The sequence below is a fragment of the Urocampus carinirostris genome, chromosome 7, assembly GCF_059441175.1.
Source record: "Urocampus carinirostris isolate Australia breed hairy pipefish chromosome 7, RoL_Ucar_1.0, whole genome shotgun sequence".
Classification (NCBI taxonomy): domain Eukaryota; kingdom Metazoa; phylum Chordata; class Actinopteri; order Syngnathiformes; family Syngnathidae; genus Urocampus; species Urocampus carinirostris.
In genome coordinates, this window is record NC_142355.1 from 16,032,900 (window position 1) to 16,057,211 (window position 24,312).

Consider the following 24,312-nt stretch of genomic DNA (forward strand, 5'->3'; position numbering starts at 1 on the left):
CAACGCAATCTCCTGACAAATCCCTCTTGAGGCTTCCAGAGCCACAGAGTGATAGAAAATTAATAAAATGAAAGGATAAATCATCATAATATCTCTGATCAAATTAGGGCTGGAGATGCAGATGATCAATCACAATATAAACAGGGACACGCCAGACACTTGTGGATACCAAATGGTTTTACAGGAAGATTTGTGATCTGTTGATTTCATTTACTAAATCTGGTTACAATAACACATTATATAGTATACCCCCAGGTTTTTGCTATTTTTATGTCACGAAGTGGGATAGGATGGGGGTTTTTTTGCCCGTCTTGATGGGATTTTCCCAACCATGTGAATTTTTTTGCGTGCCCAAAAATGTTGTGGTGTTGGTGTGTCAGTTAGAAGATTCATACGTCTCTCAGAGACCTAGCTGCTATTGGACGATGTCATATATTTTTTATTTTTTTGCACTACTAGGAGTTCTTTATACCTAGCCACTCCATTGCACATCTGTTCTCCTCCGCACTATCGTACTACAGTGTTATTGTTACTGTACAGTGACCTGTTTACCTGACTGCCCATTTTGCACATCTGGTTAGCTGCTACTCTTGCACTCCTTGCACTACTGTATAATACTATACATAACCATAATAATTTAGTATATTATTAGTACTTCATTACTCCAACTCAATACAACAGTTTATTCATATCTGTACATTCAAGGAAAATCTGCGGGTCAGATGTATCGACGTTTCGTTCTGTATACACGTGTACTAGAATGACAATAAAGTATATCTGAATCTGAATCATATAAGACGCTGCTATTGGTTTCCGTCACAGTGTCATTACGATATGCTAATGATTTAACTACAACCATAATGCTCCCTTTCTCTCTTGTCATTTAGTTCAGAATCATGTGTGCTTTGTGTATATTTTGTACTGTATTTATTAGTGATGGGTCCCAGGACTTGCGGTAATGATAACGGGAGAAGCAAAAACAAGATAACCATGGAAACAAAGTTTGGGATAAGATAGTAATATAAATAAGAAACACACACACCATAACCCTTGCCAATAAGGCTGTAACCGAACAACGGTAGAGAAAGTAATAATGAGTCGATTAATCTACAAAGACTCAGGGTGAGACAACAATCTATACAAGTGGATGGACCCCTTTCAATGATGAGGTTAAGAAACTCCTTGTTCTATGTAACAAAGAAAAATAATTGACCAGTGAGCCTCACCCAACCGGAATTATTAATTGTGTTATTTTTATGTTAAGGTCAAGGTTATGTTCAATTCATCAATTAATCAATCAATCAATCACATTTATTGGCAATACAATAAGCGGAATTAGCCTGAGCTATGTATAATTTGTGAGAAAGAGAAAAACATGGGAGGGATATGGGACGGGCTAGGGGTGGGGTGGTATTCAGATAGAGGGTGCAGCCGAATATACGTCTAGCGCCCCCTTGAATTGGTTGGTGGTTGACTTGTTGACGACCTCTTGAGGCAGGTCGTTCCAGGGCCAAGAAACACGAACAGCAAAGGACGACTTTTGCCGGTTTAGACAGAACCGTGGCAGCTGCTTCCTCTGTAAGTGGCCGCGTAACCCTCTCTGTGGTGCAGGTGTTAAGAGCAGCTCTCGCGGGAGATCCACGTGACTAATGTTGTATCCTGCGTGTCTAGTGTATTCTGCAAACATCCTGCATGTAAATACTTGACATCGTTTGCTCTAACGTCGCCAAAACAGCACATTGCGCTCCAAATTTACGTTAGCCTTCATGCAAAATTCATGAAAATAATTACCGTAGTATGCAGTAGGGGAATTGGCGTTTTAATGAGAAGATGTAACTAAAAGGGCTTTTGTCACTAATTACCATAACATGGAACGGAAGAAGCTAGGCTGCACATTATTACTTCAAGATTTGCTCTGTTTATCTCTTAAACGGTAAAATAAGCGTTTGCTAAGTCATCCACTCCTGGCATTTTAGAACTATTGATTGGTCATTTGTGCAAGGTGAAAACGACCTTGGAATATCAGAGTTAGATCGAGTGGGCCATGTATTTACAACCTAATCCTCTCTTGATACCATCACTCTGATATTGCAGTCAAAAAGTAACGTATGAGATGTACTCATACTACTTTCAGAAAGTGGTGCTACTGAATGTGTTAATTTGTTACGATTATGGCAGACATGCTCACTAGTATCATAATTCGCTGTTATTTTTGAGGTCTGAAACTCTGGCCTTGTATAGATTGAATTGAAGTCTCGATGGGTTGCAGCGGTGACAACACGTTTTCATTTGATTGTCACATTCAGTAAAGTGGTTGAGGGCTTTTTTCTGGGGGGGTGCTACCCTCATCAGCAAAATGACGTACCATCATGTCCGATCCCCATAGGCGAGCCTAGTTATTGTATTTGTGCTTAGTAATATATATATATATATACTGTATATATATATATATATATATATATATATATATTTATTTATAAATCAAGTATTTTACTACTACAAGGTACTCAGGGATACACAATGTCCCTTTATAGCTTTTTATAAGGTTAGTTGAGTATTTTAAAATATGTCGGGTAGCCACCCTTTACCTTCAGAAACAAAATAATTTGTCATATGCAATTGCTAGAGAATTAATAGTTGATATTCAATTTGAATTTGTAATTAGTGTAGGGTTGGTGTACGGTTTGATAAAAAAAATGTAGTTTTTGCATGATTGTTTCATTGTTTTGTGTTATGAATATTTGCTAATTAAACTGTGTAGTTAGCTAGTGTCCGGAAATAAATTTATTTTCAAATTGATTGTCTTGTGTTATTTATTCAGCCTTGTAACAATCCTATTGGTACATCTAAGAAGCAAAAAATTAATTCACCTATCACCGAATGAGTTACACACTGTACAGACGGTCCCCTAATTACGGACACTCGAGTTACGAAAAAGGGTAGATACGGACAATTTTTTTCGGGATGTCAAAAAATATCCGGACATTGCTCTAAGTTAGATTTTGTATTGTGTGCACCTTTTTCCGAGTACAGGACATTACTATAGTGCTTCCTTCCGCCGCTACTGGCGTGTGGCCCTGTTAGAACTCACTTAGAATCCACGCCGAAGAATAAATCCGGCTTCCTCTTCCTAGTTAGTGTGCAAACATACTACTGTATACTGTATTTCCAGTGTGCTAAGAACTTTTACATTTGTATTGTTTAAAATCTCGTGCATCCATTTAATATGGTTTGTGTAAGGTGTTGAAAAAGCAGCAAGCCGTTTCTTTTGAAATGAAAGTAGAATAAGAAAGCTTGATGCGGTTGAGAAAATGGTTGGATCACTTTTTTTTCGGCCACCTTTTTTATGGAGGAGGAAGTCGCCTAACTCTTGAAGCTCATCTTCCAAAAGTAAGTTAAACTGAAATTTATTTAATTGAATAAAGCATATTATTTTATGAAATGTTTATTTTTAGTACAAAAGAACACAGGTTACTTATACAAGCCCCAAACATACTTATATAAACCTTAAACATACAAAATATAGTAGTGAAGCATCTTACGAACAAATTCAACTTACGAACGATCGTCCGGAAGTAGGGCAGCATCTCATACCTGTCAACCTCAGCATATTGTTCCCCTTAATAATGACTGCAATTGCTCTTGGTAAATGATAATAAACCTTAAAAACACAATGTGGAACCTATTCACTCACAGAAAGTTAGACTATGTAGAGTACTAGGACAATATTATAAATCTACAATGACGTTGTGGTGTGCTACAGATGACGGAGACGATCCGGATTAAAGCCGAAATGGGCGGTATAACAAAAAACTGTACTTTTTTAATTCTATTTTTTTCCATACAAAAAATGTTATATGGCGAACACAATCTAAAATGATCAAAAACGTACAAAATACGGAAGACGTATAAGTTGACAGATATGGTACATTTTCTGTATGTGGAACAAAGATGCTATGACAAATCAGTCCTTTAGATGCATCATTGAGGAAATCCAAATATCAAGAAAGGAATGATGCTGGTTCTTAGGATGTGTGGAAAAATGCAAGTTTAAATATCCTTGGAAAAAGCTTTTTTTAATCAAATATATTCATCAAAACCTACTACTGTAATTGTATAATTGGAGCATGTGACACCCAACAGAAAGGTTTTATTGGTTAAAAGGAATAATTTGAATAGGTGCAGGGAGTGGAGTAATGAGATGAGAGCGGGATAATGGAGTTTGGAAAATGTGTTTAGGAAGAATAGAAAAAGCAGCCCGAACGCTCGAAAAAAGGAAACCAGAATTTGGAGAATAATTCAAAACAATTGTATATTTATTTTTCTCTGGTCACTGGGTTTAATATGTTTGGACTGTGATAGAGTAACAGCCACTGCAAAATTCAGCACCATATGTGATTATGGAGGCAGTGGGAAGGGATCACATAGCACCAGTTGTAAAATTGCTGCAGGGCGTTACAGGATCAATTTTAAGGTGCTTTTACTAGTTTTTATATGTCTTAATGGTCTTGGGCCATCTTATCTTTCTGATCTTTTTTTATTATATGAGTCATCGCAATCCCTAAGGTCCTCTGGCAGCGGTTTTAAGGGTGAGGACCCAAACCAACGATAAGGCAGTAATCAGCTCCTTTTCGTCCTCACCTATGGAACGATCCGTCAGAGGACATCAGCTCTGCGGGGAACTTGATAGTTTTAAGAGCAGGCTCAAGACCAACTTGACCAGCTTTTGATTGATCATATTTAATGACTTTTATTTGTTATTATTATTATTTTAACATTCACTTTTTTATGCTTTTGTTCTGCAGTTGTTTTTTTCTTTTCGTTTTTTATTATTTCAATATTTCCCTAGTGGCGGCAGCCCCCCACACTGGTGAGGTGTGGTTGTTGGCTGAAAATGCTTTTGTAAGGCCATCTGCTGCCATCCCAATCAGTGTGAATGAGCCTCTCTCAGGCCCGTTTCTTGGCATTGTTAATCTGTGCCTTGCCATACTTTTTTATATAATTGGATTATGATTTATTTTGTTTTCAGTGTATTTTAACCATTATTTGTGTTTGTGTATTTGTTGTTCCAGGTTTTTAGTTGGGGAAACAGAAGGGGAGTTTATTTTCCTATTGTACACTCAATGTCTTTATACAGCACTTTGAGTTGCAATTTATTGGCTGAAAAGTGCTATATATACTTAATTTTATTTGATGAAATAACACTTTGAAGGCCTTGCATAAAAATATCTTGATGCACTAAATATTCAATTGTGAAGATTGATACAGTGGTATAAAAAGTTCAGGTAAATATGTCACATAGGAGAAAAAATGTGATATTTGAGAAGTGAAATCAGGTTTATATGATTTACAGAAATTGTGCAGTATTTGTCTTTTTTTTAAAGTAGGCAGATGCATAAATGCAACGCCCCAACAGAAAAATGACAGTATTATTTCGTAGATCTTCCCTTTGCCGAAATAATAGCCTCTAAACACTTCCGATAACTTCCAATCTTGGCCTATTTGAAGGTATTTTTAACATGTCATCTTTACAAAACATCTCCGCTGCAGTCAGGTATGACGGTTTTAAGGATGGACAGCTCGCTTTAAATCACAACACAGATCTTTAATGATTTTCAGGTCTGTGGACTAGGGCTAAAACGTTTTCTCCGCATGAATGCCTTATTAGAGATTCAGCTGTGTTAGGGGTTTTGTATTGTTGGAGAATCCATCCTCGGCGCAACTTTAACTTTGTCACTGATTCTAGAACATTGTTCGCAAGGAGTTGCTGACGCAAACTGGAGTCTGTTCAACTTTCATCATGAACAAGATAACCAGTACCTGCACAAATTTTACTGCAGATAGCAAGTGTTTGTCTTGGAATTTTGTGTCCCTATTCCGGTATGTATACTTGTTATGTCCAAATAACTCAATTTTAGTCTTATTAGTCTGCTTGAGGTATGCTAAAGCATATTTGGACACGCCAGTTGCATTTTAGAAGAATATGCGCTGGACATTTTCATACGACTGTATATTAAATGAGAGAAAGTTTCCAGATCTGGATTTTCTGAAAAACTCCTTGGATTTACGTCAATGTCAGCTTGCTCTTGAACGTTAAGAAAATGTGCTCAGTGTTGCTTTTAAATGACTGGTAAATGAAAAGAGGCACTGTGCTGCAAGTCTGTGCTGGTTTAGCTGGTTACAAACAAAATTTGCAACAGCTGGTAACACCTGACTGTTGGCTTTTTTTTTTTCAGCGTTTCTATTCCGAAACACGGGCGGGATAATTGTGGCGGCCCTATGCAGCAGCAGCGTGCTTGTGGAGAGACCAGATGTGAGCTGATGCAAACTACAGGCACTCTCTGCTCAATCTAGCCTCAGAGACGTCACTGCGTGTAGATGTAAAAATATTCATGTTTATAGGACACTTTGATGAGGGGTGTAAAAGCAGTGGCATGCGGTTGTTGCATCTAAACTTGCAGTTAAAAACTGTCATTATAAAGTGGGACAACACATATCAAGTAGCGCGCAACAGAAGCTAAAAACATGTCATACTTTGTGAACTTCATGGCTTATCTATCCCACAATAGTCTCTTAGTCCAATTGTGAGGAGTAACTGGAATAATATAAAATATATGTTAATTTCAGCACTGCTAGTCTAAAGATTTCAATCTGCAAAATGTCCGACTACGGTTAAGTTTGAATTCAGATCAATCCGTATTGAAAAATATCTTTACATACAATTCTTTAAGTGCTTATTACTAGAAAGGAGAAAGTGGCAACACTGAAAGAGTGACCTTGAGCGAGCACTCATTTTAGAAACTACCGATTAGTGGAACAGCGAGCTTTAACCATAGAAAAGTTTCATAAAAACGGTGACAGTTTGGCAGCCAGCGCAGAAGGTGGATTGGATATTGTTACAACATACACTCTAAAAAAGGTTAAATTAATAACTTTAAATATACTGGAATCATTCTTAAAGAAAAAACCTGTAGGATGACCAACAGTGATCTGCGGTGAAGTTTGTGTCTGGTGAAGCACAGTCTGATTGACAAATAAATGAACCTACATCTTAATCACCATTTTTTTTGCAGAGCAAAAAAGCAATATATAAACTCTAGTAAAAAAAAATGGTTTATTGTCTTATCTGCACTTATAAAGTCTATTGAACTGCTTCCTTTGAATAAAACATGAATAAAAAAGTAAATCTCTTTAACAAAAAACAGTCCACGCAACAAGAAAAAAAATACTGGATGGCTTGACTTGCTGTTAGCTTGCTATAGTAATAAACTAAACATTGCCCTCCACCATGAGGCAAGAAAATTCCGTGCCTCACTCTGCAACTGTAGACGCTTATTACAGCAATATGTTACATACTAATAGTATTAATAATATCCATAAAAACATTTATAAAAATTGAGTGATTTTGAAAAAGAAAATTTTAAAATTGTTAGGTTAATTGTAAGTATATATTCTATTCTATTTTTAATTTTATATTTCGGTAACATGCGACTGAGTGGATGTCACTGAAGACCACAGCGTAGAGCATGGATGTTGTACGTGAGTCTGTCTTACAGCACCCAAGGCATTCAATTTGTAAGCAAGTCACAGGACAATTCTTGATTTAGATCTCTCATCAATACAAGCTGCCTGAATTGCAACAACTAAGACATTTTTTACCAGTTGTGATTACAATTCACAAAATCAAACAATGACAGATATGAATATTCCATTAATTTTTATTAAATGTTTTTTTTAATAGTCAATTAGCATGATTAAAATAAATGTCATCCATCCGTCCTTGTTGTATTGGATTGTCAAGAAGTTTCCATGTTTTAGGCCATCTTTTACTATTCGAAATACAGCAAGAATCTTGAAAAGTCCACTAATCAAATCATTCATCTCATAAAAACTTATATCAGTTGTCACTTTTTACCGTTTCTAACGTCAAAAAGTTTTTTGTTGTTTAGTTCAAAACAAACACTACAAATAATTTTGTAAAGACTAGGTGTCTAGATATATTTGCATAGGCCATGTGTCTCCAACGTGGTGCCTGCTATGACCACAACTACCATGTGGACCGGTTTTAAAAATAGATTATATCATTGTTATTTTCGAGGAAAATTGATTTCTTACTAGCATGATGTTTATAATATAGTAATACATTGTAGTTCAAAGCGCCTTTCAGGACACCGAAGGTCTCTCTACTTATAGTAGGACACAGCAATAAAGCAAGAGTACAACAAGAGTAAAACAAGTAAGTAATAAATAGCAAATAACACATTAGAGATAACAGGGGGCGGTATGTGAGGCAGATGGTCACGAAAAGGCAATACTGAAGAGGTGAGTTTGGAATCCGGATTTTTGGGTGGACAGGGTCGCAGAATTTCGATGTCAGGTGGAAATGAGTTCCAGAGCAGGAAGGGCGGAGCGGCTGAAGGTTCTGCTCCGCATGGAGCTGAGGCGGGCAGGGCGTATAGTGAGATGGAGGGAGGAAGATGATCGGAGGGTGCGGGATGGCGTGGCAAGGTTATGACTGGCCATGGAGGTATAGAACAGGATTTTGTAATTGATTCTATGGTAGGTTGGTAGCCAGTGGAGTTGCTGAAGGACAGAGGTGATGTGATCAGGAGAGGGGTTTTTGTGATGATGCGTGCAGCAGAGTTATGGACCAGCTGAAGTTTATAGAGGGATTTTTGAGGTAAACCGTAGAGGAGGGAATTGCAGTAATCGAGGCGTGAGGTGACAAGGCTGTGGACAAGGTTGGCTGTTGTGTGCGGGGTGAGGGAGAGGCGGAGACACTGGTTTGACTGAGCCTATTTTAAACTCTAATAATTACCTCGAAAAGGTTGGCAACCCCTAACATATTCAATTCAAGTATTTGTTTCGCCCTTATTCTCAAAGTACTGTGCAGGCCCCAATTGCAATATCTCCAGATATAAAACCTACATACGAGCAAGAAAAAAACAGAAAAAAACATGAGGAAAGTAAGAAACCTTGAGAAGGGGCCGTACAAGAGCTAAACCCTCATCCAGGATCACCAGGCTGCAATGGATTTTGTTTGAGTAACAATACACAAAATGTAGTCAACATCAAGAAACAAAAAAAAAAACAGAAAACAAAGGTAATAACTAAAATAGCAGTCTATCCTGTGAGCAAATTGGTTTGATGCCATTGCCGGTGCAAAGATAAACACAGTAACAGTGGCTACAACATTTCACACAAGCTTGCAAACACACACACACACACAGAAACATGTGTTGATGTATTAGCTATTTACACCATAATTGGCGTAAAGCCCAAAGCAATAGATGTTTTATGATGTTTTGGAAATATCCCCACTCAAAAATAACTTTGTTATCTAGTCCGCCTCGGAGTGACAACAGTGTCGTGGATTAAGAATCCGCTTGACAAGATAAGACAAGGGCAACGACGGGAGCAGTACACTGTCACATTTCCTGGGCTCTGACTTTATGAAGAAAACACTATTTGTGCCAATGGGGCAGTAATATAGTAACACAGGGACTCAAAGCCTTTTTAAATGTACTTTTCCATTACACATTTACTGCTTCTGCTTTTGTACCTATTGTGGTCAATCAATGACTGTCACTTCTGTAACGACCTCAGTTGAAAGAAAACTAGCAAGGCCTCTAAACTGCTTGTATTTAGTTTAGCTGCAGTGATGAAAAAGCGCCCATGCTCTTTTTACACACCAAACTTCAGACCATCCAATTGAGCATTTTACGTTCTGCCTGCTGGGAATGTTGTGGATGGGTTAAGGAAGTAATAAATATAATTTGGCAAATCCTTATGGTTTATGTTGGTGTCCTAGATTTGATTTTAGTCAGCACTTTAGACGCCAGTAATTTTCAATGTGTCTTACCAATTGTGATTTTTTAGGTGTAAACACAATCACTGATGACTGCAGTTCCTCACTTTTTCACACTTAGTGCATGGCAGGTTGAAAAATGTTCCACAATTGGGGGCCCGCAGATGGCATTTTTCAGGTTTGGCAGCTATTAATTTCCGTTTTGTTCACCAATAAGTGACCACAATCCATTATCCCCAATTTAATTTTGATGTGAGCAGAGATCAACGCAACGCTTTTTGCAGAGCATAGCGGTTCTTTCATGCCATTTTGTCCACAAACATTAAACTGCACATTTGCAACTGCAATCCGCTATCACTGTTCACATATTGCTGCAAGCAGATCAGAAGTGTAGTTATAGCTACCTAAAATGAAGTGCACTCTAAGCAGTAGCAATCCATTATCCCCAACCTCATGAAATCTGGTTCTCATTGGCCGCAATAAATAAGGAATTATAATTCGTACTTTTGCCACAGTTGTAATTTGTTAAGCACCTTTCATTTAAGAAAAGGTTTATCAAGGTGGCCAACGGGGGTCTCCGACCTAGGAGGCTGCAAGAGCCTGTGGTTCTGGCTGTCCCTGTCGTCTGGATACGGACAACCGCCGCAAAGTCCACCGCCAAAATTGAAAACAAACCTGGCTCTCTTCAACTCCTGTGAGGTCACACCCTTCGACTCAAAGAGGCCCTTCTCTTGATCACAGAGGGAAAAAAAAAAATCGAGCAACAGACCGTTTGGTGCAGGAAAAATAATCATTCATTTCTGAAACGCTATGAAAAATATTCTTGAACATGTAAATGAGTTGATCTTGAAACCGGGTTTTTTGATCAGTACTTCCATTATTGCTCCAGAATTTCTTTCCTCTTCTCCTCTTGGTAACACAGCGATTAGTTTTGTCAACAATGTAATTTTATTCTTTCGTTTGATCCAATTTCCCTTGTTATGTAAATAAAATGTAGTTTGTTAGAATCAAAACAAGAACATTATTTATTTGTGTGTCATATTATTCTCCTTGTGGACTGATCGATCATTAGCCATAGAAATGAAATGCAAATTCGATCATTTAAAGCTAAAAATAAAATAATGTAATGTATGTTACCTTTGTTGCTGTTTGTGTTAACGCATTGTCCCTTTATGAAAGGATGTGTCACAAGGGCGGTGACGGAGCGGAAATCTTGTGCTTTAAAGTACTGTTCTTTGATGTCTGTCTGTGAGTGCACATGAACAGTGTGGGTTGCGACTAGCAGTAGCTCTTGCGTAAATGTGTATAGCGCCAGTTATTTTCTGATTAAATTGGCAAAGAGACGTAATCATCAACTGAGTGCATTATTGATTATCAATAGTCATTCCAATATGTTTGGAGTATTGCCTCCTTTATGTGAAATGCTGCAAACTAAATAAAGCTTTTTCAAATCAATTTGGGTGGGAAATCGTGAGCACTACCTGCTGGCCAAATTGGTAACGCAAATTAGATTCAGAATCAAATATAAATTAAAGTATTTTTCTCTACAACTATATATATATATATATTTTTAAGTTATATTTGTGACCTCAATTGGTGGTTTTTGCTGTCAGTTTAGAGAGGCATGGTTTCTGGCACACCAGCAAAGGCACATCATTATCACAAGGTTAGGGAGCTTTGCTCACAGATTTGTTCAGCATTCTTGTTTTGCCTTATCTTGTTTATTTTGCTGTCACCTGTTGTTTGCTTTGTTGTGTGTTGCTGTTCTATATTTTTCTATCGTTGGTTTTCTTTGCCACACACTTCATTGAGTAATTTCTGTTTTCAATCATTTGTTTTTGTATATCTTAAGTCTTTTGGTGCCATTGTCTATATGGTCTTCTTTTGGGAGGAACCTTTCCAAACTGTATTTTTCTGTATCTTAGAGAATTTACATTAGTGTTTAAACATAGTCATTATGTGTTGCTTGTAAAACTCAAATTAATTGAAAAACAGATTTTAAAATATATAAAAGAATACTTTTGACATATTGCGTCATGTTATTTTTTATGGATCCTTTTCTGAGGTGTTATTTTGTGTTGTAAGTTTCCCAATCACTGTTAGCGATACTAAAAACACCCCAGTGAATATGAAAATCAGCTCGACAACCTAGCCAGAACACAAATAATGTGGTCCCTTTTTTCAGAGCTACAATAATGCCACAAAACTCCAAGGTCTGGAGGGATGTAAAAGGTACCTTTCTCTGTATACATTTGTATGCAAGCTCAAGTGAATGCCTGAATATGTGTATGCGCTGCATTCGAAATTGGCCTCCTTCAGCCGAATAGCAAGGAGAGGGAAATCTGATTCCCCTTCTCCTGAGAAATAAATGTAACAAAGGTTCTGTGGGGGGAAAAAAAGTGGACGAGGAGATAAAAGTGACTGAATAATGAGAGGGAGAAAGCGAAGCTACTCGTATAGGCAGGCAGCTTACAATGAGGCCAGAATAAAAGCACTGACCTCGCAATGAAGAAGAAGCGGCCACTTAGACAGATGTTTACTGTGTAAACATGTTAGCATTTCCATAGTGATTAAATGAGGCCAACACACTCTTGACAATGGATCCATTTCTGCCCTATTACCAAAGCCGAAATGTAGCGTGTATCGTCGAGAAAACAGAGAATGGGATAATGGCACGATATCGCTGACTCTACAGTGAATTCATTTCACACTTTTCAAATGGTTGAATCCTATGAAATTAGCTCATCATCCTTCAACAGTTGCTCGGGAGCTAGATTAGCTGCCGCCTTGCCCTTCGATGCCAACGTATCACTGCAAAGTATAATAGAGCCAGTCTGTTTTTCTCCTTCCAATCTAATGTTTTTTATTTTTGTTTTTGAGTCATTATGCAAAAGCATCCCTTAATATGCATACATTTATCTCCTCAGCAACTCACTTGCCTTTAAAACTGATTTGAAATAATGATCATTGAATGTATTATATTATGTCATTGTCAAATGTCTGTGCTGTAAAAACTGGGGGTATAATAAATCATATTGTAATTAAACATACTGTTTCATTTTATAACATTTTTGGTTAGTGGTTTGCCGCAAAATGTTTCCAATGTAAAAAAAAATGCCCTGGCTCAACAAAGGTTGAAAAACACTGATACAGACGACTATTCCAGACAGTCTTGAGAATTCCTACACATAAACTGTTACTTTTTCTGGCTGAAAATTGAAAGGATAATAGCCACTCAAGTACACTTAAATAAGCAAAGAAATGCAAAACTGAGAGCCTCTCTCCTGAGTCAGATATGTTGACCAAGATTAGAAAATGCTTCCACAATCAAATATTTCACTAACCAAGCTCAATACACGAGTAAGAGTTTGTTCGAATACAACTTTTTACACATACATAACCATCACCTAGATTACAAATGGGAACAACTCAATGCTTGGAACAATTTGATCAATTTTTCAGGGTACGTTTACACCAAATTATCCCATTGTAGTTCTCAATAAAACAAGGCTGTTCAGTATAAAATTTGCAAATTGTGGCTAGGAGGGGGGTTCGTTTATTTTAAACAAAACTACTATTTTTGGCTCAAATCTTTTGTACAAAAAAAAAACAAGACTTTACACATTTGTATGGGGGTTGTTTCTTCCAAAATCACAGGACATAGGTTTAAATCTAGTATCGACTCAGTTCATTTCTAAACCAAATAGTGTTATTTAGCACTGTTTTTAGAGTGAAAACAAAAACCCTAAGCAGAAAGAACAAAACAAGATGAGATACTCAGGTGATATCGCTGTATCTCTATTGGGCTTTTTTTCTGTGGGTATCATATAAGAAGGTGGATGTTATGTCAACCAGTGGTGAATATCATTGACTTTATCTGAGAAACAAATACATTTCTTGTCACAGTCAGCTAAGTCGGGCTAGGGAAAAAAATCAAATAAAAACAGATGGAGTCTGAGCAGACCATGGCAACTGCACAACACCTGAGAGATTCACATCACAAGTGACATTTAAATTGTACAACAAGGGAAGGGACATATGTATTCAATTGTATGCCAAATAAAAATATGGTGGTGACTAGAAAATAACCATAGGAGAGACAAATACTAGGCCATAGCAACTGCATAGCGAGTGACAAATGTGGTACAATAACTACACAATCATTTCATGGTCAAACACATTACCTCGTCTTGTTTAAAAAATATATATTTTTTTTATAGACCTTTCGCTATGCCTGGCCCATGAACCCAAGATGCACAATGAATACTGCAGAGGTTACCAACCTGGTGCCCATGTCGCCATATCACATGCCCATTATAGACGAAATGATGAACTATCAATGTGTAAAATTTGAGTGAATTGAATTTTAAATTGATTTCTTTAAAACTTGCATTCACAGTGATGTAAATAAAACACAAAAATTATGAAAAAATATATATTTATCTAACTATCTAGATCTATCTATCCATCTATCTAGAATCTAGATCATCACTGTGAATGCAAGTTTTAAAGAAATCAATTTAAAATTCAATTCAATCAAAATATAATAAAACCTAAAAAAAAGAAATATATCAATGCAGCAGAGATTAATAATCAGACCTCCCAGAGGGAGCAGAGGGGCAGAGGTGAGTGCGCATGACAATTGGAAAAAAATGGTTACCGATATATTAATGTGAATGAAAAATGTGTGTGTCTTGACCATGTGTCTTGGCTGCGGCAAAGCGGCACAACGTGGAGATTGATGTGGCTGGGATTGAAATGCGGTGTAGAAGTATGGATATTTAAAGGTGCATATGGACCTAGTTCAGAAAGAAGAGCTGATGAGAGAGAGAGGAGTTCTGGAAGGATTTGTCTGAATATGTGGCAAATGCGAAAGAGGGGTGGAAAGTTGATGTACTAGGCGACTCGAATGCTAGAGTGGGTGATGTAATGGTTGAAAATGTGGTTGGTAGATATGGAGTGCCAGGAAGAAATAAAAGTGGGAAGAAATTGAATGAGTTATGTGCGGAAAATAACTTGGTGATTGCAAATACATTGTTTAAAAAGAGCAACGTGGAAAAGTATACTTTTGTCAGAGTGGATGGTAGTGAGATGGTGGACAGAGTGCTGATGGATTATGTAGTGGTTAGGAAAGGGATGTTAAGTTGATTGTTGGATGTGCATGTTTACAGAGGTGAAATGAGTGGTGCGTCTGATCATTTTTATGTGGAAGGAACACTGAGAATAAATTGATCGAGGAGGGCTAGTTGTAGGAAGAGTGTGAGGGATGAGGTGAAAATATCAGAGTTGAATAAGGCAGAAAAGGAGAGAGTGTTTAAAGAGAGGATAGGGGAAGAGTATGAACGGATTAGTAGAAGGGAAGTGGAAAGTGTGGAAATGGAATTTAAGTGGTTTCAAGAGGCAGTGTTGAGGAGTGTGAAAGAAGTGTGTGGGATGAGAAAAGGAAGTGAATAGTGGAATGTTGAGGTCTCAGAGGCTGTGACAGAGAAGATTTGTGGGTGGTGCAAGACGCAATGAAAGAAATGAAAGGGGGAAGGCACCTTGGTTGGATGGTTGTACTGCTGAATGCTTGAAAAAAAAAGTGGCACGGCTATGATTGACTGGTTGGTACGCTTTTTGAATGTATGCTTTTTAAGTGGTGTGGTTCCTGTTGATTGGTGTAGTACCATTGTATAAGAGTAAAGGTGATAAGAAGGAATGCAGAAATTCGAGAGGTATTAGTCTGTTGTCTGTACCTGGTAAGCTGGAAGGAAGAGTCTTGTTTAAGAGAGTGAGAGAATGAGCTTGTGATGGAGGAGCAGAGTGTTTTCAGGAAAGGAAGAGGAAGTGTGGATCAGGTTTTTGCAGTAAGACAGGTGTGTGAGAAATATTTTGCAAAAGGTAAAGATGTTTATTTGGCTTTCATGGACTTGGAAAAGGCATATGACAGGGTCAACAGAAAGGCGTTGTGGCGGGAGATGGTAATGTATGAAGTGGATGGTGAAGAGTAAGGTGGTGAAGTGTTTACGGGATGGAGTAACATAACTCTTATTTTGGTAAAAATATTATGTTTGGTGGTGTACTGAGACATCTAAAACAAAGGGGTTATTGTCATCCATTTGGTTGTGAGGTTCGTTGTCAGAACATGGGAATGAGTGCACTATTTATCATGAAAAACAAGTGATAATCAAAAAAATCAATTGACAATTTTAATGAAAAATGGCTACTATTTATCCAATTTAAATGGGCATCATTTATTTTTATCAAAAGTTTGGAAAAGTCAATTCTATTATTGATCTTGAACACCCCTATCAATTATTAAAAAAAATGAAAGATAGTTAACTTTACTCGATTTTTGTGTCTGCCCCATTTTTTCAGGGGGGGAGTTTTAGCAATCTGTTATTAAAAAAAAAAACATTTTTTTTTTTCCTTTTTCCACTGGACCACCCTTAATGGCAGCTGTCTCAAAGTGAACGTTTATATGTCAAAGTGTCCTTGGGCAAGACACTGAATCCCTAATGCATCCAATAAGCAGGTCGGCGCCTTGCATGGCTGCAAGCCCGCTATTGGTGGGTGAGTGTGTGGGTTAATAGGTAAGTGTGAAGCACATTGTAAAGCACTTTGGGAGGTCTTCATTGACTTGAAAAGCGCTATATAAATGCATTTACCATTTAAGTAAAGCCTAATCATTGATTCAACTGTAAAAAAAAACGTGTTCGCTTCACTTCCTTATTATATTTAAGTGGGAAGGTCACATTTGGGATACTCAATAGAACATTCCTTATTCCCACTTCATGCTCGAACACACAAGCCACCCACACCCCTCTACTGACTGAAACTGTCTGTGTGCTCATTATGATATGAATATCTGTTTATTAAATATAAGGCTGTCCGTCACACATTTGTGAAGCTCAGAATTTATCCGAGTGTGCCCAGAAAAATCCTTGAAATTGTAAAAAAGAGCAACACAATTTAGAATAACAATCTAAAGTTGAATCCATTTCCGTCCTTAATTTTGTCCTTTCTGGCAAGACTGTGTTATAACAAATGGTTTAGGGACACTGGAACGCCCAACATCTCGCAGGTACTTGACAAATTCCAAACAAACAAAAGTAGGGTTGCACCTCGACAAATATTAAATGCCTTTGTGTCAACAGACTGGTTATAAAAATGGAGACAAAGATGCTTGATGACATCAGGCAGAAAAACACAAATTAGCTCTTTCCAAACAGTTGCAATGTCTACAGTAGCTGGCATTTTCTCATTTTAAACTTGGAACTGTTCCTGTAAATCTTAAAGAGAGAAAGACTATTAAAACACAAGAAGTTGTTATGCCTGCTCCCCAAGTGTCCCCACACACTTGAGAGGCTTTGGGTAGAAATTGCACTTGCTAGTTACACTCGTATCCTTGCAACATTGCAATGCTATGGTGATACAATATGGCCCAATTATTTTCCCTTTTTAGGATGAAAACATTGACAGATGTTATAATGACCTTAATGCAGTAGTATTGCCATTTTAATTTGTTAAGTAACCAAAATGATTCCCAGTCATCAGTAAGGATAAGAGCGACATTTGTGTTTTGGTTTTCACTCCATTTTGTCTATATGGGAGGAATACAACAGTAAAGAGCGGCAATAAAACAAGATAAAATTCACTTGAACAATACTCATTACCATTTAATATTTGCTTACTAAAGTTTTACATTCAAATATTCACTGTAAATATGACTTCATCTCTGGCTTACCTAGGCTAGATTAGACAATAATTGCACATTTGTCATCAATAGTATTCTGTACAATATAACAGTCTAAAAATCACTCCTATTGCTGGGTCCAAGTACTTTACAGGATGTCTCAGTGCTTGATTTAGGTACTTACTTGAAAAAAAATGCTCCCCCTTGTTTGCTTGTTTGCAATTCAATTGTTTTTTTCTTATTATAATTGAAAAACTGTCTTATTATTATTATTAAAAAGACAATATGGTACTTGCGGCCCCCGGGTAGCCTCCAAAGAGCACATGGGTAGACCTACAATAGCTTTACTTATTTTTTTAAATACTCGATTATGGATAAAAGCAAAGATCAAACCTTATTATTTGTTTAACAAAAAAAAAGAGTACTGTTTTTTTATGAACGTTTTCTTTACAAATAACTTCTGTACTGTCAAATTATAATTTTAAAAATAATCTTGCGAATAATATTGTGCTGTTGCTTTTGAAAAAAAATATTGAACACTTACCATTTTTGTATTTCACATGATATTTTGTCACCATGATGTGTTCATTATTGGAAAACAAAAAATATTCAATGAGAATGTTGCTTTTTTTCTTGGCAAAACAATACTTGTACACTGACATGCATGGCAAGTGTTTTGGGGTTGGCATTGGTGGGGACCAAATCTTAAGTTTCACGAGAAATTGGGGAAAGGCATCACCAATAGAATTGGTCCTATGCATGAACATCTCAGCAGAAAATCTGATTTAACCCTTTCTGCGCTACTAGGTGAAAATGTATCGATCGATATAATCTTTTTATTACATAATTTGGATAGGGACAAAGCAATGATTGCGCAATATTGGTGGGGACACGTCACCTCTGTCCATGCCAAATCTATGACCTTGCCTATATGTCACTATCGTTTACGATGGAAAACTGTTAGTTCAGGGTCACGTTCTTGAGCAACTTGCTGAAGTTCACGACACATGAGAGAGCAAAACAATTTGCACGTACGAAATGTAAATTCGGCAAGCTGCTTTACGTACGTGAATATTGATATTAAACCGCATTGTAATTGACACACAAGGAGAGAAGATGCGGAGTGTCTGTGTAGTCATTCAGAATACAGAACACAATGCAAGTTTAAAATCCGCTAAATAGCAAACCACGATATCGCAAATACAGTAATCTGGTGGAGTAAATTCATAAGCAACTAAGAAATACTTGCTGATTTAAAAAGGTTGGTGATCCCTGCAGTACGCTTTATGTTGATCCTCTTATTCAGGTGATATCATTTCCAAAACTGGCACATTATACGTCAGTATCAAAGGTCTTAGTGATAGAGTGGCGCATCAACAACCCGATGCAGCTGATATGCACAGATCCATCTCCCCAATGAGGATCTAAGTGGCTGTTCCTCAGGTAAAGTGCCTAATTACACACAATAAACATTTGCTCAGTCAAGGTCCCCGACCGTCTGCACCTGTCATGCCTTAACTAGCGAATGGCATCTTTATATGGGATTTTGAACAAGACACTAAATGCACGTTTTGCTTTTCAATGGTGCCGTAAAACCTAGCAGTTCCTCTTCATTCATGCATGGATGCAAAGAGCGCAGCTGGCAATCAAGTTCACTTGAGGAGTCAGTGGGTTTATTTGTTTGAGACGCTCTGTTTGGAAATGACTTGCATGAAGCAAAAGGAGCAAGTTATTTCCTGCTGTTGAAAGGGATTTAAAAAAAACGTTGATTTTTTTCTTCAATTAGCCACAGAACAAGTAGTGTTCCTCCCCACAATCAGGCAGATATGTTTCAAAATATTCCACGCACCGGGGGACTCAGGAAATTTAATCTCAAAGTTGACCGATTTGGCTCATAACCTCTAGAGCTGTGACATCATCGCATGACTTAACAATGGCGGATCCCGTTGACGCAACATATGAAGGAGCTCCGAAACAGACGGCCTTTGTAGTGAACAGCAATTGCATACCACTCATTTGTGCTTTGAGAAATTGAAACTTTTGTCTGAGTTGCGTGCTTAAACATCCAAAAGCGGCGTAAGTTTACCTTTCGCCGTTGCGTCGTGCATTCCTTCTTTGCTTTCTTCTCTATTTATGTAGGCCATCGTGGCCTTTCCTTTGTGTTTATCGCCACATGTCACGCGGTTGATATGATATTACCCGGCTAGCTAGCTCCCTGTTGACGCTGAGGCTGCCGAAGGGTTCCAGTTTTGTTTGGTCCGTAGTTAGCCCCTGTAAGAAACTGGCAAGGTAATTAGCCTGCCTTGTCCATGGTTTATTCCCAGATTGGTTTATGTTTGTTGTTGTAACCGTCGTTGGTTCCCAGTTAGCCAGGCTGTTTACTGAATGTTTTTGGTTGGCGGGCCTCCTTTTGTTCTGCCGATCGGTCCTGGTTAGCCCTCTTTAGCAGCTAGCTAGCCGGTCTCATGGTTTATTCCTTGCTGGGTTAGCCGCTTTTAGCTCTGCATGAGTTATTTTTGCCAGCTAGCCCCGTTTTGGTTTCTCAGCCTTTGTTGTACTATTACTGCAGACACCTGCGAAACAACACCTAGGCATTCTCCTCAAAAACTACCAAAGTTTGGCTTAAACACTCATAACCTCTTCCACTAATAAACACGTAAACCACATGGTAGTAGGTTGCTATCTCAGAAAAAAATGTGAATATGCTGATGAAATATACTTATATGGCTTTTCCTTTATATATATATATATATATATATATATATATATATATTACATTATATGCAAAAAAACATGTACTATTTTTCTCACATTTGGCATCTTTTAGAATGTGTGTCTACCTTTAAGGTGCTACAGATAATGACAAAGATAAAGTTTCCACAAGGGACTCACCCAAAAATGTAAGAATTGACTTACTTTAGCTGAATATTTCCAGTAGGAATACAGAATAACATCCATAAGTGCGGCAAACATGGTGAAATCGAACACGATTTTTTTTTAAAAGAAAAAAATCCCAACCTCAATTAAATCACGATTGTTTTTTGCTCTAATATGCTACCTTTGAGTGTTTTCCTTCCTTAAGTCAGCTTTGCTTTCGGAAATGGTGTTTCTTTAAATAGTGCAAACATGCCAACATGCATGGAGGTTAACAATAATCCCCAAATCGTATGCTGACATTTTGTTCTAATAATGTATTTATAAAATAGATTTATACATTTCCTTCTTTTAAAAATCGTTAAGATAGTTAAGTAATTTAATCAAAAGCAAAACTTGTAAACATTGTATTCTGCTCAAATTCCCATTCAGCGATCCCTATGCCTGTCTTTCCCAAACTTTTTTGAGCCAAGACATTAAAAAAACCTATTCATCAAAAAAATTCACCAGTTTCTTAACTTATTATGTTTTCCAAACAGATGGATTAGATGTTGGATTTTTCTATTTTGTAGTCAACGCGGCTCAGGAAGAAAATACAGGTTAATCCTTTAAATTATTTCGTTGGAATTATTAATTTTACAATATTTTAATCCGTTTTTCAAGTGTACTATATATTTATATTATTTTTCTAGAAAAAATAGTAACAAGTAAATTAAAATGGGAAACAAAAATGTTTTACTAAATTTAAACTACTGTATAAATATGTTTCTTCTAGAATTAAACAATAAAAATCAAAGTCAGCAAAAAGTGTGCAAATGTCTTATTTTGATTTATTTTTTGATTGTTTTGCAGTGCAATCGTAAACAGTTTTGCAAGACAAAATAAGGTATTACATACACTGTACTACCTCATTAACAAATAAGTAATAATTAAAGATAATTATCTGCTGATATAGGCAGCATGGCAGCGCAGTGGTTAGCGCGTGTGTGGCAAAGTTCTGAGGTCATGAGATCGAACCTTCCTGTGTGGAGTTTGCATGCTCTTCCCGTGCTTGCGTGGGTTTACTCCAGGCACTATGTTTTTTTCCCACATTCCAAAAACATGCATGTCTGGTTAATTGGCCGGTCTAAATTGTACCTAGTGGGTGAATGAGGGGAGTGAGTTGTCTGTCTCTGTGTGCCCTGCGACTGGCATTCAACCAGTTCAGGGTGTCCCCTGCCCCTTGCCCACTGCCCGAAGATAGCTGGGATGTGCTCCGGCACCCCCGCTACCCTACTGAGGATAAGCGGTGCAGATAATGAATGAATGAATCTACCGATATAGATGAAACTTACAGTTATTCATCTGATCACTGAAAAAAAGCAAAGATATTGAACATGGAAATGCTTTTTTGCAAAGATAAAATAGGGCAATTTCATGTGGAACAAAAGACTGGACTTGAGGATCTGGTTAGTATGTCTTTTATGTTCATAGGTTATAACGCATTGTTGTTGACTTAACTGTTGTAGAAATGACAGAATGAGTGTGAAAGAATAATGAGTGCACCGTATGTGCAAACACGAAAACCATTTGTCACAGCAATATTTTTTTCTAATTAAATAGATTTAAAAAATGAAACACAAACCTGAGAATATAAACAAATCAATCCCCTGTTGCTGTGCTGAAAAACAAGTGTTTCGTTTTTTATAGATCACCATGTCATAAGAGTATTCCAACTTCACGGATTGCACATGTGTCAAACTCATGGACCCCGGGCCGAATGTAGCCCGCCAGATTATGGTGTGTGTGGCCCACAAGACAATTCTCGGAGAAGCACAAGAGAAAATAAGCCAGGTTAACCTGCAGTTTTAAATATGTCCACTGTAGCTGTATTTGCAGACTATTAGTAATTAACGAGAGAACAATGAGGAAACCCACCCCAATGTTATTTCACATAAAGTAAATGGCAATGTTCAAGCCAATATGAAAAAATACAAAATGAAAAAAATAGCACCCTGGGTTTGAAAAACCTTTAGTTCCCTTCTATAATACATATGAAATCTAGCAACAGTTTGCTCTAACAAACTTCCCTTATCCGGGTAACATTTCTAAAATTAAAACAAAAAGCATAAAATACTTAAAATAGTCTTTTATATGCTACTTTTGTCACTTTTTGAGTTAAATGAACTGTAGTGGAAATGAAATATATTGTATGTTTTCACACGTTTTCACACGTGAGCAGATTGTTTTTCTTTTGGCTTTATTATTGTATTGTTCTCAGCTCAGGGATGCTGCTGGAAATGTGAATTTCCCTTAGGGGATGAATAAAGTATCTATCTATCTATCTATCTATGATAAACATTACAAGAGATTGAATATTGAGGGGGAAAAAACCTCAGTAATCGTTTTATAAGCAAATGTTACATCCTTGAATCATAATTTAATTGTGAGCCTCCGAAAAGACCTCCACCCCTCCAGCTCAGGCACACTTTATATGCCATTAATTTACTAGTCTGGCCCCAGTGAGAATGCATTTTTGCATGTGGCCCTGTAGCTAAAATGAGTTTGACACCCTTGTTGTTTAACCCACTCTACTTTTTAGTATCATAAGCACAATAAATCATTGTCATCAAGACTCCGAAGCAAAAGCAAGAATGCAAAATTGAAAATACTATTGCCAGCTTACCAAACTGAGAAGCATTCGTCAACACCAGTAGTTGTGAATTTCACCGCTCACGAGTGCTTCTGTGTGAATGGATGAGTCTGTCGTGTACAGTTTGTAAAAAGTAACGCTTCTCCTACCGCGAGAGGTAAAGACATAATAGGATCACAAGCTGACCAGCTGGCCTCATTGCTTACACGCGTTACAAAACTATAAATAGAAATGTTAACAATGCTATTAGCTGACGTTATTTTTATGAGCCTTTGATTGTGTTTTGGGGTTGTAATGAAGAGCCAATAGTCTTCGATAGTGCTTGAGTGATATATTACAGTAGATGAACACCGCTAAGATTGAACTTTTGAACCACTGCAATAATGTGGCAGACAACACCTGGCAGTCTGCCTCTGCCCCAACTTGACCGGCTGGCCTCGCATTAACACTTCACAGTGACACCTTCAGCTTCTTCAGTAAAGGGGATGTTCCAAAATACCAGAGACATGTGATATATTATCATTTTAATAGCACAGAATAAAATAAAATACAAATAATTTATTATTCATGTTAATCGGTAAACGTAAGACCGCTGTGATTTTATACCACTTTGATGTCACTCATATACATTCATTTAAGTTAATAGCAGCTTAGCTCTCTTCTTATGCTATCTGGCATTGATGGCTTGTACTGTCCTCCAGCAACTTTATTTAATCCCCATAAATTCAGCATGGTCCTGCAGTTTTAATCTCCTCAATTTTCAGGTAATATTGACCAATCTCCTCAAAAATGTTTCCTTTTGCATTATCTATACAGTGTCAGTATCATGCAGCTCATAACAAAATAGTTTAATATAGACGTCACAGTACATTGAATCTAATCATATTTATAGTCATTGATATCAACGTTGTAGTTTTTTTGATTAGTAGGTATTGATTGCTAAAGTCCAGCTGTAGATTCGACAATACTACATTTAAGGCAAATGTTTACCGGGGCTGTGTTGTTGTAATTGCAAAGAAGAATAAGAACATGTAATGCTACGTTGACCACAAAGTGTACCTGACTGAGAGATGCACCCATTACATTTGTAAAGGAAAAATAATTTTATACAACATAAACTGTACCAGGCTACAAGACGCAGGTGCCCACAGTGTAATCTGGTTTGACAAGAAAAATAAAGCCCACAGTTTTCTTTCCTATCATTGCTTGTAACAATTTCGATTGCAAAATCTAATTTTGCATTTAAAAAGCTTCAAAACACAATTGTTGAAACAGATGCAGGAAGTTGTTTGGTAAACCCTGCTTTAATTTAATGTAGAGATT

At 37.2% G+C, this 24,312-nt stretch overlaps 1 protein-coding gene across 1 annotated transcript in view; it reads right to left on the reverse strand.

Moving 5' to 3' along the window:
• The window catches only part of shank3a (SH3 and multiple ankyrin repeat domains 3a), a 292,611-nt gene extending 269,525 nt beyond the window's left edge, over positions 1–23,086 (reverse strand). Inside the window, exon 1 of the mRNA XM_088339875.1 lies at positions 23,023–23,086. The gene's annotated coding sequence lies outside the window, so the exon portion shown is untranslated. The remainder of the gene's footprint in view (positions 1–23,022) is intronic.
• Positions 23,087–24,312: the final 1,226 nt, after the last annotated feature.